At 42.8% G+C, this 16884-nt stretch overlaps 1 protein-coding gene across 2 annotated transcripts in view; it reads right to left on the bottom strand.

Moving 5' to 3' along the window:
• gsna (gelsolin a) overlaps nucleotides 1–16884 on the bottom strand; it is an 81001-nt gene that overhangs the window by 50221 nt on the left and 13896 nt on the right. The gene's annotated exons all lie outside the window — the stretch shown is intronic.

Below are 16884 nucleotides of genomic sequence, written 5' to 3'. Positions count from 1 at the left end.
GTAATTTTTCAAAAATACCAGTTCTCAAAGTGGGCACCATTTTGTCACATGCTGTGTCTAACCATTCTGGAGAAGGCAGTGAGAAACCTTTGCCTTGAACCAATGTAACCTCATGAATGATGACAGACAAAAAGGCACAAGAAGATATCTGCAAAACACATTTCACAACTGAGTTTCCTTTTCTTCAAGACCAGATTAATTGTCACAATATAAAACATCTCAATGTTCAGCACTACTGGTCCAGAGACAAAATGTTTTATTTTGAAAAGGGAGATCTGGACAAAAATCCACGCTGTCATTTGTTCCCAGCATTTGAACGTGAAAAATTTCGTTATCATGGACTAAAATTTGAGACCTTTAAGTAGACAAGGGGGGCACTAAGGAGGTTAAAATACAATGTCTTTAAATGTTTGTGCCAGGATGCTCAGGGGAGGAGTCTGCCCTGCTGTCCCAGAGTTTCAGACTAGCTCGGGCCAAAGTCTTGGTAAAACATTCCAGGCACCCCTGTATATGTCAAGTCTCTGGCTCAAGCCATGCCTTTTCCACTGCTCTCCAACAGCATGGGTTGAAGACTGAAGCATGGACTGAAATAGTGCACACTTCCATACAAAGACAAGTTAACTTTCCTAGATACATCCCTTTGTAATAGCACAGTGCAACATATAGACTCAAGGGAAAGGCGGTAAATTAAAGCCTTGAGACAACCAACCACTCATCTGTTTTCAAAATATTGTACTCTACTAGCTTCCATTAATGGCTACACATATTTTGATTATGCAATGATTAACAACATATTGCTGCAAAGTCAGAACCCTTTGATTTTTCTTTGGTAATAATTTTTGATTTGGAGCGGTGACCCGCAAGCTGAAGGCAACTTTTGGATTGTGGGCAGCAAGTGGTTTAAAATAAAAAGGAACAAATGAGCTGGTGACTGATGAGCCTGGCCTGAAGGTTAACTGCAGATTAGTTCATTAGACATGCTCTACAGACACTTGGACTCCAGCATGACTGTTAACTCTGTTTTCTCTCCACAAACACAGCCAAATTTGCAGAGTTTCGCCAGCAAATTATTTTTTCTCTGTTGGATCGCCCGCATCCAGTTTTTTTCAAAAAAAATGTTGAAAGATAGCTAGGACCTTGTGGTCAGATGGTCAGTCTGACAGGGAGAGGCCAGAGTTGGAATTGGATTTTGCACTGATTTTTGAGGAGATTGGCTGTCGACACTACAGCAAGATGATTTAAAAGCTCCCTGTCTAACCTCCCATTATTCACGAATAGAAAAGGGGAATAGCAATTAAGTCATGAATAGCATGAATTGCAAAGGTGACCCTGATCAAAGTCTTCAAAAGCAAACCAACCAAGAAACAATCCATGTCAGAAATCCATGTGACTGTAGTTTATTTTTAAACTTACTCATTAAAGATGGCATGTGGCTCAGTGGTTAGCACGACTGCCTCATAGGGACAGGGACCTGGGTTCCATTCCAGTGTCAGGCAACTGCCTGCGTGGAGTCTGTACATTCTCCCCATGTCTGCGTGGGTTCCCTCCGGGTGCTCCGGTTTCCTCCCACAATCCAAAGATGTGCAGATCAGGTGAATTGGTCGTGCTAAATTGCCTATAGTGTTAGGTGCCTTAGATAGGGGTAAATATAGGGGAGGGGAAATGGGTCAGGGTGGGCTACTCTTTGGATGGTAGGTGTGGATTTGGGCCAAAGGGCCTGTTTCCATACTGTATGGAAACATATCTAATTAACTGTCTGTCTGTCTGTCTGTCATGAGAGACTAGTATTTATTATTATGTTTAAAATCAAAGATGAAATTCCTTTATCTTTGCTGAAGTTACTATATTGCGAGCACATTGTCAAGTACTTTATGCTACGACCCAGTGGCAAAGATTTGATATTTGTAAAGTTTGATTACTCAACAAGTTCAGTCAAAAACCATTGGAATCAACTGATGGTTTTAAGGTTTTAAATTTTACTGTGTTCCAAATAAAGGGAAAAAGACAGATCTGGTTCAATGTCTGTCTGGCTCCCTGTCATTACACTTAAACTGACTTCAGTATTATGGGTTGGAGGAGAAGCATGACCAAGCACTACAGATGAAAAAACAACTATCCAATGCCATATTCCATTGTTTTTACATTTACTTTAGTGCCAAATAATTAGTGGAGTACTTCCTTTTAAATTAAAACATCCACAGGATCTATGCCAGGGCTACCATTTATTGGCAATCCCAAGTTGCCCACAGGATTGTTAAAAACCTACCACATTGCAGTGGGCACAGAGCAGATAAGAATGTTAGATTCTCTTCACTAAATAAAAGGAGCTTAAGTGACAACCAGCGATTATTCCAGATTTTTCATCCAAATTTCACTATCTGCCATGAGTATAATCGAACCCACATTCCCAGAGTACGACCGTGAGGTTCTGGATTGTGAGGCCTGTGATATTTTCACTTTGCCACCACTTCCCTTTCACAGCTATACGACAGTCTCAAAGCACTTTACAGCCAATGGAACACATTCAAAGGGTAGCTCCTGTCACAGTACAGGAAATCTGACAATCAATTCATACACAGGAAGCTTCCACAAACAGAAATATGATACAGTTGGTAATTTATTTATGGGTATTTGGTCCATATCTAAACCTCAACAGAATAACCTCTTAAAAAAATAGCACTGTGGGATCTTTTACAGGAAGAAAGCCGAGAGATGGGGTTGCTGTTTAATAATGTAATACTTGACTGAATTTTAACAACTTAAAATTGCTATATAAAACCAGTAATATTGGTTCTGAAGAGGTTAATGTTGCATTAAACCATTCAACTGATATTAGTCAAGTCAATAGAGCAACATGGTGGCACAATCAATAGCCTTATTCCTTCACAGCATCAGAGACATGCGTTCAATTGCTGCCTTGGGTTACTGTATGCAAACTCCACACATTCTTCCCATGTCTGCTCTGGTTTCCTCCCACAGTCCAAATGTACAGGTAAGGTGAATTGACCATGGTAATAGGGGCTGGTTTGAGAGGGATGCTTGGAGGGTCAATGTAGACTTGATGGGTTGAATAACCTCTTTCTGCAGTCAGGATTTTACAAATTTAGTCTTGAGGGTGCAGACAAGGAGCTCTGCTCTAGTTTTGAAAATGCATCTGCACCAGCTCAACAAAATACCCAGTAGTTACTCCTGAACAGTGTAGCTTACTTATTGCTACTATGCAATAACATGTCTTTGTTACCCAAGAACAGTGTCTCAATTGTGACTGCTCAAATGGTGACGTGTCATCTACATTAACCTCATAGGCCCAAGATGAAGCATTGGCAAAAACACTCTCTCTCAACTTAATGTTGCATTAAGTAAGAGGTGGCAAATATTTCAAGGTACCAGGAATGGTCACCTGGGAAAATACCACAGAGTCCTTGGAGTGAAGCTTGAACCCACTGCCAAGTGTCTCAGAGCAGAGAGGATAAGTGATTGAAACTGTAGCTGGCACATCAATACAAGGGGTTTCCATCCTCCAAACCGGCAGAGAACCTGACATATTTGTTTATACAGCAAGGAGAAAGTCGAATATGTTGTGGTTCTGTTCGCCGAGCTGGGAATTTGTGTTGCAGACGTTTCATCCCCTGTCTAGGTGACATCCTCAGTGCTTGGGAGTCTCCTGTGAATCGCTTCGGTGATCTTTCCTCCGGCATTTGTAGTGGTTTGAATCTGCCGCTTCCGGTTGTCAGTTCCAGCTGTCTGCTGCAGTGGTCGGTATATTGGGTCCAGGTCGATGTGCTTATTGATTGATGGCACTCATCCACAGATTCAATCAATAAGCACATCAACCTGGACCCAATATACCGACCACTGCAGCGGACAGCTGGAACTGACAACCGGAAGTGGCAGATTCAAACCACTACAAATGCCGGAGGAAAGATCACACAATCGCTTCACAGGAGGCTCCCAAGCACTGAGGATGTCACCTAGACAGGGGACAAAATGTCTGCAACATAAATTCCCAGCTCGGCGAACAGAACCACATCAACGAGCACCCAAGCTACAAATCTACCAAATTTTGAAAGTAGTATATTTTTGAAAACGTTGGGCTCTTCAATATAGCAGTGAAGGTGCAACTGAAGCACTATTCAGACAAAAATGACAAATTCCAGACAAGGTCAAGCAGTACAAATAGTGACATGAAGCCCAATTCTCTCACTCTGTGCATGGAGAACAATCCCATGAAGCTCTATTCACTACATTTGGAATTAAATTCTGTTTCTTTTTAACAATAAGATAGATTGTCGGATTTAAAAGCAGCCAAAGCTGATCACAATCCTCTTTTGAGCAGCTTCTGATCCTCTGGCATTACTAAATCATTCCAGCTAAAAGGTGACTGAAGGCTTGGACAGGAGCTGCCTGCCTCCTGTCAGCTCTGGACAAAAGAAGGAGGAAAATATCAATGGTCATGATGCTAAAACAAAACAAGTACTAATGCTTTGTCACCAGAATGCCTGCCCAATCATCTACAAATCTACACAGTTAGCTTAACATTCTTGTTAGCCAAACCATCCACTTGTCGAGGGTTCAAGTCAGGTTTGTTTGACCTCCAGAGGGAAAGCAGAATTCCAGACTGGGTTGGCAGACCCTCTCTGTTTAGACAGAAGCTCACTGGAAGGAAGTCTACATTTAGGCTGCAAGGAGGAACATTACTGGGGCCCATTTCACTAGAAATTAGCTGAACAGTGACATCTAAGTAGTTGCAAATCAAACTGATATTTAATCTCTTAGGTTATATGTTTAGGACGAATACAAATTTGTCTTGTCTGGTTACCTTACCAGTGTGCATGTTTTTTGCCTTCTGAAGCTGATGTTAATAAACCAGTATAAACCTTAAAATGTTCGAAACTCAAGCACCTGGATGTCACATCTTAGCCTACTTCAAAAAGAGGAAAATGTTCTTGTCTTGGTTGGGGGTGGGGAAGGAACTAATTCATCTTACTCCCCCTTTTGAACGGGTTTTTAAAAATGGAGAAATATTTAAACGGATAAGGGTAAAGAGATTGTTAATTTGTGCATCAGAGTCAAGTGACTTTTGCAGTCACCTAAGGCATCACTTCTACAACAATCTCAATACATCAAATACAAATTGACCAGTCCCAAGCAAGGAGGAGGTGGTCAATTTGGGTAAGACTTTGCAATTGAAAGAAATCTAGTCACTTGTGTGTTGTGGATCAAGAACTGAATTTAGACAAAATAAAGGGTTTTGTCTATGATTCAATATGGGAAATTCCTGGGTGATGATATATTAGGAGAATGGGAGGATTGCAGATGCTGGAGATCAGAGCTGAAAATGTGTTGCTGGAAAAGCGCAGGTCATGCAGCATCCAAAGGAGCAGGAGAATCGACGTTTCAGGCATGAGCCCTTCTTCAGGAATGAGGAAAGTGTGCCAATCAGGCTAAGATAAAAGGTAGGGAGGAGGGACATTGGAAATGCGATAGGTGGAAGGAGGTTAAGGTGATAAGGTGAGGGTGATAGGCCGGAGTGGGGGTGGGCGCGGAGAGGTCAGGAAGAAGATTGCAGGTTAGGAAGGTGGTGCTGAGTTCGAGGGTTGGGACTGAGACAAGGTGAGGGGGAGGGGAAAATGAGGAAACTGGAGAAATCTATAGATTATCTAATATATTAGGAGTCAAAAATTACAAATACTACCTAAACCTGCCCTCAGTCATTAGTCCTCATTTTCAGATGAGAAAGAGCCAACCAATTTAAAACAATTGCATGGACATTCTGCTTAGATGCTTGAACATGAATCGTTGACAACGTGGGCAGAAATTGCCCAGGAGAAAAACAGTCAATTGAATTTTTGGAATAGTTACACAAGGAGACCTCCGGTTTCTACATGCCACATTCCTTCAAGATTGCTGGTTGCTTCCGATCTGATTTCCTAGTCAGTTTGCAACACAGACAGTACAGAGACAGAGTAGGTGGATGCATCTCATTTTAAGAATGAGTTGAGAATGGCATGCGCAAATGTTGGAGCTTGGTCTTCCTACTCTTTTCATACCCACAGGGCAGAGACTGGTCAGAGTTAGGGCACTAATGAACTGCTCAACTGCTAACAGCTCCTGCTTTCCAATGAGCAGAACTTCAATATCAAAACCTTGAACAGTTTAAAATGTACCATATCAGCCCCATAAAATGCAGAGGTGAGGAATTAAAGAGATAAATAATTGGCTACAATAATGGATTGCCCCATTAAGCAAAAGGATTCCTTCTCAAGTGGACTCTGTGGGGGAAAAGGAAGAGTATTTAGGACAAGTTATCCCACTCAATATTCAGCTGTTGGACAATAGGAGTGGAGAGAAAATGGTCAATTATTTACCAACATCTCCCTCATACTTTGGTGGTGGCAGAATGGAGAGGCTGCATTACTTGGCTCTGAATTCAACCCATAGGGAAACAGTGTTTAGTTGTTACTTAAGCATTTGACTACCCCACCTACCCCCTGAAAGTAGTTTTGCCCTCATCACTGACAATCCATAATTACCAGAGATTCTGGGTCAATAAAAAAAAGCATCAGCAGCCTTCAGTATTGCAAGTTTATCGCAGGAAGGATGGAGGCCAGCCTAACAGAATGGCATTGACGACAAACAAATTATATCCAAATCCGAGAGGGTGGGGCTAAAAAGGAAGAAGTACAACATTTGTTCCACTCCAAGAAATACTTAACTGCAAAGTCATCAGGTCAGTAGTTTTATAAAAAGATAGTTTCCAAATTATTTCCACCCATCCAAGATTTCTGATGAGCACACGCATGCTCAGGTCACAAAGAAAATCTAAACTGAGGTTAGTATTTGCTAAACAAAGTTACTTATGGGGCAGGATTGTACTATAGTTCTCCGGCTTAACTTGAAAATATTGACCGTCATTGATTGATGAACCCACCTCATCCAATTTCACAGCAAACCTGCTGCGACGTGACAGACCTGCCATTAGAGTTTCTTTTAGATACAGATCGGAATTTTGAGCATATGGCCTCAAGGATAATTTTCTGCAGGCTGTTTGACTGAAGCAAACGGCTTTGCTTTCATCGTTGACACAAGATAGATTGCAGTAAATCCCATTTAACCCATTCCAGCTGTTTCCCCTTCCACACATGGCTTCCAACTTAGACCCACTCCACACACATTTGGGGCAAATCATAACCAATTTACCCCTCATGGCTCCAGCTCCACATCTAACATTCCTCCAGTCCTCCTAACTCTCAAGTCCCTTGTTCAAAAGGTGGAAGGACTTGGAAAAGAAATAACAAACAGTTTCAAATCAAAGTCCCAATTCTCATCCTGTCCCTCTTCGGTTTTGGATTCCTGAAGGATCCTCTCAGCATTTACTCAAACCTGTTGCGCAGATTCGATTAGATTAGATTCCCTAGGGTGGAAACAAGCCCTACGGCCCAACAAGTCTTCATTGACCCTCCGAAAAGTAACCCATCCAGACTCATTTCCCTCTGACTAATGCACCCAACACTATAGGCAATTTAGCACGGCCATTTTACCTGACCTGTACATCTTTGGACTGTGGGAGGAAACCAGAGCACCCAGAGAAAACCCACACAGATACAGGGAGAATGTGCAAACTCCACACAGACAGACAGTCGCCTGAGGCTGGAATCGAACCTGGGGCTCTGGTGCTGTGAGGCAGCAGTGCTAACCACTGAGTCACTGTGTGGTTAAGTGGAACATGAATTGTTGACTCATTACTGTCATGCATCAATTGCATAAAATCTCAGTTGTGACAGTTACACAGCCCCTCCTAAAACCATGTGAGCAACCTCCAATTAAAACTTCCACCACACATGAACCCCTTTCCTTTTGTACTGTTTCAACAAGGTTCTCACACATTGGATTCTTCTGAACTCAGATGAGCAAAGGTTCACCAGTCCAAAAAAAAAGCAAACATTTCATTTCCAGGAATCAACCCAGCAAGCCTTCTCTGGCCTACCTGCAATGCAAAAAAATGTCCCACTTCGAGTGGGGAAAAAAAAATCAAGTTTTACACTTCCATCCAGGACAGACAGCAATTCCCTACTTTTGTATCCTGTCCCATTGAAAGATGGAATATTTAATTTGCATTCCTAACTATTCACTGCAGGCTAATTTGGTGACTTGTTTAAGAGGACACCCAGATCCTTGTAATCTAACTTATTCTAGCTCTTAAATTTGGTTTTTCTAATGGTTTGCAATTCTCCTATACTCAATATATTTTTTGTTCACACAACACTTGAGGTTTCACTGCAAGTTCATTATACATGTATTTTCAGGTATGGCTTTAAGCAGCATTGGTAAATGCACTGAAATAGAGAATGCACCCAATCAGTACTTTGCACTCTCACAATGCAAGGTGTTGGTTTTCCCTCTTAGAATCAGAATCCCAACACTGCAGAAACAGGCCCTTCAGTCCAACAACTCCAAACCTACCCTCCCAAGAGTAACCCACCCAGACCCATTCCCTGACTAGTACACCTAACTACACATCCCTGAACACAATGGGCAGTTTAGCATGGCCAATTCACAGAATCTACCCATTATTGGACTGTGGAAGGAAACCGGAGCACCCAAAGGAAGCCCAGACACTGGGAGAAAATGTGCAAACTCCACGCAGTCGCCAGAGGCTGGAATCAAACCTAAGTCCCCGGTGCTGTGAGGCAACACTAACTACGGAGCCACCGTGCTGTCCCCATTTAGAGTCAGATGTACAGCACAGAAACAGACCTTCGGTCCAACTTGTCCTTGCCAACTAGATATCCCAACACAATCTAGTCCCACCAGCCAGCACCTGGCCCATATCCCTCCAAACCCTTCCTACTCATATACCCATTCGGATGTCTTTTAAAATGTTGCAATTGTACTAGCCTTCACCACTTCCTCTGGCACTACCCCATCCTTTGAGTGAAAAAGGCCCCTTGGGTCCCTTTTAAATCTTTGCCCTCTCACCCAAACCTATGCCTTCTAGTCCTGGACTCCCCCCACCCCAGGGAAAAGACTATCTAGTTATCCTATCCATGCCCCTCGTGATCTTATAAACCTCCATATGGTCACACCAAAGCCTTCAACGCTCCAGGGAAAAAAAGCCCCTGTCTATTCAACCTCTCCCTATAGCTCAAATCCTTGGAAATCTTTTCTGAACCTTTCAAGTTTCACAACATCTTTCCGATAGGAAGACCAGAATTGCACGCAATAGTCCAACAGTGACCTAACCAATATCCTGTACTGCCACAACATGACCTCCCAACTCCTGTACAATTCTCTGACCAATAAAAGAAAGCATACCAAACGCCTGCTTCACTATCCTGTCTACCTGCGACTCCACTTTCAAGGTGCTATGAACCTGCACTTCAAGGTCTCTTTGTTCAGCAACACTCCCTAGGACCTTACCATTAAGTGTATAAGTCCTGCTAAGATTTGCTTTCCCAAAATGCAGCACCTCACATTTATCTGAATTAAACTCCATTGCCACTTCTCAGCCCATTGGCCCATCTGATCAAGATCCCGTTGTAATCAGACGTAACCTTTTTCACTGTCCACTAAACCTCCAGTTTTGGTGTCATCAGCAAACTTTCTAACTATACCTCTTATGCTCAAATACTTGATATGAAATATTTATATAAAAAGTGAAAAAGTGAACCCAGCACTGATCCTTGTGGCACTCCACCAGTCACAGCCTCCGTCTGAAAAACAATCCTTCAATTTCACCCTCTGTCTTCTACCTTTAAGTCTGTTTTGTATCCAAATGGTGATTTTTCCCTGTATTCCATGGGGAACATGGTCAAATGCCTTACTGAAGTCCATATAGATCACATCGACTGCTCTGCCCTCAATCCTCTATGCTACTTCTCAAGAAACTTGAGTTTTTTGAAGACATGGTTTCCCACACACAAAGCCATGTTGACCATCTTGAATCAGTCCTTGCCTTTCCAAATACATGTACATCCTGTCCCTCAGGATTCCATCCAACAACTTGCCCACCACCGACGTCAGGCTCATTGGTCTATAGTTCCCTAGCTTGTCCTTACCACCCTTCTTAAAAAGTGGCACCACATTAGCCAACCTCCAGTCTTCTGGCACCTCACCTGTGACTACAAATATCTCAGCAAGAGGCCCAGCAGTCACTTCCCTAGCTTCCCACAGAGATCGAGGGTACACCTGATCAGGTCCTGGGGATTTATCCACCTCTGTGTTTCAAGACATCCAACACTTCCTCCTCTATAATATGGACATTTTGCAAGATGTCACCATCTATTTCTCTACAGTCTATATCTTTCATATCCTTTTCTACATTAAATACTAATGCTAAATACTCGTTTAGTATCTCCCCCAACTCCTGCAGCTCCACACAAAGGCCACCTTGCTGATCTTTGAGGGGCCCTATTCTCTCCCTAGTTACCCTTTTGTCCTTAATGTATTTGTAAAAACCCTTTGGATTCTCCTTAATTCTACTTGCCAAAGCTATGTCCCCTTTTGGCCCTCCTGATTTCTCTCAAGTATAATCCTACTGCCTTTATAGTCGAAGGATTCACTATCCTGTCTATACCTGACATATGCTTCTTGCTGTTTCTTAACCAAACCCTCAATTTTTTTTTAAGACATCCAACATTCCCTATACCTACCAGCCTTTCCTTTCACCCTAACAGGAATATTTTTCTCATTTCTGAAGCCTCCCCATTTTCCAGCCATCTCTTTACCTGCGAACATCTGCCTCCAATCAGCTTTTGAAAGTTCTTGCCTAATACCATCAAAATTGGCCTTTTTCCAATTTAGAACTTCAACGTTTAGATCTGGTCTATCCTTTTCCATCACTATTTTAAATCTAATAGGATTATGGTCACTGGCCCCAAAGTGCTCCCCCACTGCCACCTCAATCACCTGCCCTGCCTCATTTTCCAAGAGTAGGTCAAATTTTGCACACTCTTGTAGGTATGTCCACATACTGAATCAGAAAATTTTCTTGGACACAATTCCTCTCCATCTAAACCCTTAACACTATGGCAGTCTTAGTCGATGTTTGGTAAGTTAAAAATCCCTACCATAACCACCCTAAATATTCTTACAGCTAAGTGAAATTTGTTTGTTTCTCAATTTCCCCTGACTATTCGGGGACCTATAATATAATCCCAATAAAGTGACCATTCCTTTCTTATTTCTCAGTTTCACCCAAAAAACTTCCTTGGATGCATTTCCAGGAATATCCTCCCTCAGTAATGCTATCCCTTAAAAACACCACTTCCCCTCCTCTCTTACCTCCCTTTTCTGTCCTTCCTGTAGCATTTGTATCCTGGAACATTAAGTTGCCAGTCCTGCCCATCCCTGAGCCACATTTCAGTAATTGCTATGACATCCCAGTCCCATGTTCCTAACCATGCCCTGAGTGCATCTGATTTGTTATTTTGCTTAAACATATCCTGATTTGTGCAAGACAACAAAAACAAACCTTTTCAGCAACATTCAGATAGTGTAGCAAGAAATACTTGTCTCAATTCAACATCTGGGTCACAATCTAAAACCTTGGAGTTACTGTAGAGGTCAGACAGAAGTGTTGGGGGGCCAAAGCAAAGCTGGAACTTCAGAGTACAGTCCCACCTTCAGACTGGATATTCACAGCAGATGCATTCGGAACAGCCAGAATGGTCAGAAAGTCAGTTTTAAATTTAGAAAACCATCAGCAGCCAACGGGTCATGGGATTTAAAGTTTTGTAAAGCTATATTATATTATGACTGCTGGAGGCAGACTGGTTCTCCCACTGAACCAATGCAGACAAACTGAAACAGTTCATTTTGTGAAACATTACACTGTCTTATGTCTTCACTTGTAAGTGCTTTTATCATTGGGATCGAAAAAGACTCCCTCATCCCCTACCCCCAACTTCCAGTCAGGAATACAACAAGGCAAATCGTACTTTGGTTTCATCTGAAATTATTTTCTTTCAAAAATATATCTAGTCTATGGTTTCAAAAGCAGAAAAATGTGTTGCTGGAAAAGCGCAGGTCAGGCAGCATCCAAGGAGCAGGAGAATCGACATTTTGGGCATAAGCCTTTCTTCAGGAAATGGTTTCAAAAGGGAAACTTAATTCAAGTTTGAATTCATTTTGCTTGTAAACCAAACAGGAAATAATCCAATATCATTGGGTAATCATGTCAACATTCAAGTTGAAAGAAAAATTAAAATCTGTGGGTGAACGAAATGGGTGGGCCAGGGCCCACCTCCACCTCCATTAAGTTTTGATAACTATCATCATTGGGTGAAGCAAGGACATCTAGAATGTCCATCCTAAGTATTCTCAGAGCCAGCCTCTTTCTTCCTATCAATTTTCCCTTTAAAAGGAAATTTTCATTCTCTTACCCCCCATCAAGTCTCCCTTAAAACTCAGACTTGATTTCAGATGTAAACCAAAAGGCAGACAGCAGCTCTGCTTGTGTGAAAAAATAAACAATCACAGGGCTGTCAAAAGGCATGAGCTAACTTCGAAAATGGATTAGGGGAAAAAGGTTCATACATTTGCAAGAAATCCACCAAGTTAGCTGTTAGTTTGCCAGGTGCAGAGAACGAAAAACTATTGCACACATCTTCAGCAGGGAGTGAGCTATCACCTTCCAACAGCAGCAGAGACAGCAGTGTAGCAAGGCACAGCTACTCCCTGAGCAACTCCAAACACATTCTTTACATCCCAGCTTCCTATGTGTGTGTCTCGATGTGGGAAGTAAAAATACTGACCAGAGAGAGATTTCGGCTGTTCGCAGGTGTTAAAGATGATGGCGACAATTTCAACCGAGAGTCATTTAGATGAAGTTAGGGAAATGTGCTATTCAACAGCAGAGAATCTCAAACTGCAGCACACTGCAAAGCCCTTCTCATTTGCCAAATGCAATTAAAAAGGAAGAATTAGGTTTGCAAAACACAATGTAAAATAGGCTTGACTGCAGGAAGGTCAAGCATCAACTGTGTCCACAGGGTTAAAAGATGTACCTTCTGTTGCAAACTAACCCAAAAGAGTAAAGCTGGCCAAGATGGATTTCTCGGCACAGATTAATTAGCAACTCAAATTCAAACTCCGTCATGACCAAACACCACTTGCTACACAATTTAAATTGGACGTACTTGGATTTACATTTGAAAGTTGTGATCTCAACTTCTGTTCAGTAGAAAAGTGTTCCATATAGCCACACACCCTTGCAAGTCAACTGCATGCATTATAGCTTTTGTTAATCAGTCCAAAGCATTGTATTTATGGAAAAAGGTATTTAAAATATTAGTCCCATTATAAAAATGCTTGAAAAGTACCAATGCAAATTTGTTCAGTGTCTACAACTGTTAGGCTGGGAATACAAGCAGAGGCTGGGATCGTCTCACTTGAGCAGAGGGAGAGAAGAGGTGATCTCAGATTTATAAAGTCATGAGGGGTTATACATCAAGACTAAAAGACAGTAAGACAAGACACAAGACAAACATCGACATAATTTCTGCTCCTTTCAGCCTATCAAGCCCACTCCGCTATTCGATCATGACTGAATTTACTCAACCCTATTCTTCCTATAACCTTAGATCCCCTTTATGCTCAAGAGCCTCTCTGTCTAAGATGTACACAATGATGTGGCCTCCACAGTCTGTGGCAGTGAATTCCATACATTCACCACTGTGGCTGAAGAGGTTTCTCTTCAATCACTGCTCTAAAAAAAAAAGGTCTTTGTTTAAGGCTGTGTCCTTGGGTTCTATTCTCCCCTGGAGAAAGTGAGGACTGCAGATGCTGGAGATCAGAGCTGAAAAATGTGTTGCTGGAAAAGCGCAGCAGGTCAGGCAGCATCCAAGGAACAGGAGATTCAACGTTTCGGACATAAGCCTTTCTTCAGGAATTAGAGATATGCTTATGCCCGAAACATCGATATTCCTGCTCCTTGGATGCTGCCTGACCTGCTGTGCTTTTCCAGCAACACATTTTCAGTCCTATTCTCCCCTGCCAATGGAAGCATCTTCCTACCATGTTCTCTGTACAGGCAATTCTGGATGTTTTAATTAGATTCCCCCTCATCATTAACTCCATTGAGTACAAACCTGAAGTCCTCAAACACTCCTCATTTATTAAGCTGTTTATTCCTAGGACCACTCAAGAACCTCCTCTGAACATGCTTCAGAGACAGTACATTCTCCCCGATTATGTAGGGCCCAAAATTGTGCACAGTACTCCAAATGTGGTCTAATCAGAGCCTGACAAAGCCTCAAAAGTACATCCCTTCTTTTGTATTCAAGTCCTCTCAAAACATTATTGCATTTGCCTTCTTAACCACTGACTCAACGTGCAAGTTTACGTTGAGAGAATCCTAGAGTGAAGCTCCAAGGTTTCAGGCTCCTGAATTTTCTCCCTATTTAGATAATAGTCCATGCTTCTACTCTTCCTCCCAGTGTGAATGACCCCACATTTTCCCATGTTGTACTCCATCTGCCACTTCTTTGCCCACTCTCCTAATCTGTCCAAATCCTTCTGCAGCCTCCCTGCCTCCCCAACGCTTTATCTGTCCCTCTACCTTTATATCATCTGCAAACTTAGCCAGAACACCTTTAGCTCCTTTAGCTAGATTGTTAATGTATATAGTGAAAAGTTGTGGTCCCAACACAGCCTTGTGGGACAAAATTGGTCATCAGCTGCCATCCTGAGAAGGACCCTTTTATCCCCACTCTCTGCTTTCTACCAGTCAAGCATCTATCCATGCTAGCACCTTGCCTCTGACACCATGGGCCCTTCTCTTACTCAGTAGCCTCCTGTGCAGCACCTGGTGTAAGTCCAGGTAAGTAACATCCATTGGTTCTCTTTGGTCCAACCTGCTCATTACTTCCTCAAAAAGTATTCAGCAGATTTGTCAGGCATGTCCTTCCCTGGATGAGGCTATGCTGACTCTGCCCTATTTTACCATACACTTCCAAGTATGGAGAAATTTCATCCTTAACAATAGATTCCAGAAGCTTACCCATGACCGAGGTTAGGCTAATCTGTCTGTAATCTTCCGTCTTCTGTGTGTCATGTTAGCGATTTCTCAATCCTCTGGGACACTCCCTGATTCTAGTGATTCCTGAAAGATTACCACTAACACCTCCAACTGAGAAGGAAGTAAATAGAAGCGTGCCTAGCACTAGAAACAAAAAACTCCAACATCAAGTTGTCGAAATGACATTCACACAGGTATTCATAAAAGAAAGCAGCAACTGAGCTTATAAAGATGATTGCTTGGAGAGAGATGAGCCTGATAAAAATCTATCATAAAACAAGCTGGTGTCAGATATAAAAAGTACTAAATGACTTGTGAGCTAGAATGATAACTGCAGAAAACAGGAAATAGAAGTAACAACAAAAAGGTACTGGCGCTACAGGCAACTTCAGGAGCAATACAAAACCAGTGCAAAAAAAAACACACTTCAGATCATGACCCCAAAGCCCTTAAAAGTGGGATGTTGATACTAGACTATGAAACAATTCTCCTACCCACAGGGCAAATTAAAGTTGAGCGCACAGTATAATGGCAAGATCAAAAAACCCAAAACTCCCAGAGCAGAAATAAAATCCACTAGACAAAAATGAGGACTGTAGAGCTTAGATTAGCTTAGAGTGGTGCTGGAAAAGCACAGCAAGTCAGGTAGCATCCGAGGATCAAGAAAAAAAAATGACGTTTTGGGCAAACACCCTTCATCAGGAATGGATGCAGGGAGCCTCCGGGGTGGGTGTGGGGAGAAGGTAGCAATGAGTACAATAGTGGATGGAGGTGAAGAATGAAGGTGATAGGTTAGAGGGGAGGATGGAGTGGATAGGTGGGAAGGGAGATTGGCAGGTAGGACCAGTCATGAGGACGGTGCTGAGCTGGAAGTTAGGAACTGGGGGAAGGGGAAATGAGGAAACTAGTGAAGTCTGCATTGATGCCCTGGGGTTGAAGTGTTCAGAGGCAGAAGATGAGGAGTTCTTCATCCAGGCAACGGGTGGTGAGGGAATAGCGGTGGGGGTTGCCCAGGACCTCCATGTCCTCGACATGCAGGGGGGGGGGGGGGGCTCCAGTCGCCCCAACGTAGAGGAGAGCGCATCGGGAGCAACGGATACAATAATTTATATTGGTGGATGTGCAGGTAAAACTTTGATGGATGTCTAAGGCTCCTTTCGGGCCTTGGATGGAGGTGAGGGAGGTGGTGTGGGCACAGGTTTTGCAATTCCTACGGTGGGAGGGGAGGGTTGCAGGCTGGGAGGGTGGTTTGTTGGGGGTGGGGGGATCTGACCAGGTAGTCACGGAGGGAATGGTCTTTGCAGAAAGCAGTAAAGGGGTGGGGAGGGAAATATATCTCTGGCGGTGGGGTCTGTTTGGAGGTGGCGGATTATGTGAAGGTTGGTAGGGTGGTAAGTGAGGACTTGGGGGGGGGGGGGGGGGGGGTTCTGACCTTGTTATGGTTGGAGGGGTAGGGTTTGAGGGTGGAGGTGTGGAATGTGGACGAGATGCGTTGGAGGGCATCTTTAACCACATGGGAAGGGAAATTGCAATCTCTAAAGAAGGAGGCCATCTGGTGTGTTCTGCGGTAGAACTGGTCCTCCTAGGAGCAGATACGGCGGAAGCAGAGGAATTGGGAATAGGGATGGCATTTTTGCAGGAGATAGGGTGAAAAGGTGTAATCCAGGTAGCTGTGGTAATCAATTGGTTTGTGAAAAAATGTCAGTGTCAAGTTGGACTTAAAATCCACTCAGGCACAGAACAAAAAAGGTCTCATTAAAAAAAAATGGGTGACATGTTAATGCTAACAGACTACAATATCTGAAAGGGTCACCTTAACATTGCTTCAATATCCTGTCTTGCTGGCAAACTGTCAGCCAGAAGTG

This window comes from Hemiscyllium ocellatum, chromosome 21, assembly GCF_020745735.1.
Source record: "Hemiscyllium ocellatum isolate sHemOce1 chromosome 21, sHemOce1.pat.X.cur, whole genome shotgun sequence".
NCBI classification, from domain to species: domain Eukaryota; kingdom Metazoa; phylum Chordata; class Chondrichthyes; order Orectolobiformes; family Hemiscylliidae; genus Hemiscyllium; species Hemiscyllium ocellatum.
The sequence above is the reverse complement of the archived record's forward strand: the minus strand, read 5'-3'. Positions and strand labels throughout refer to the sequence as shown.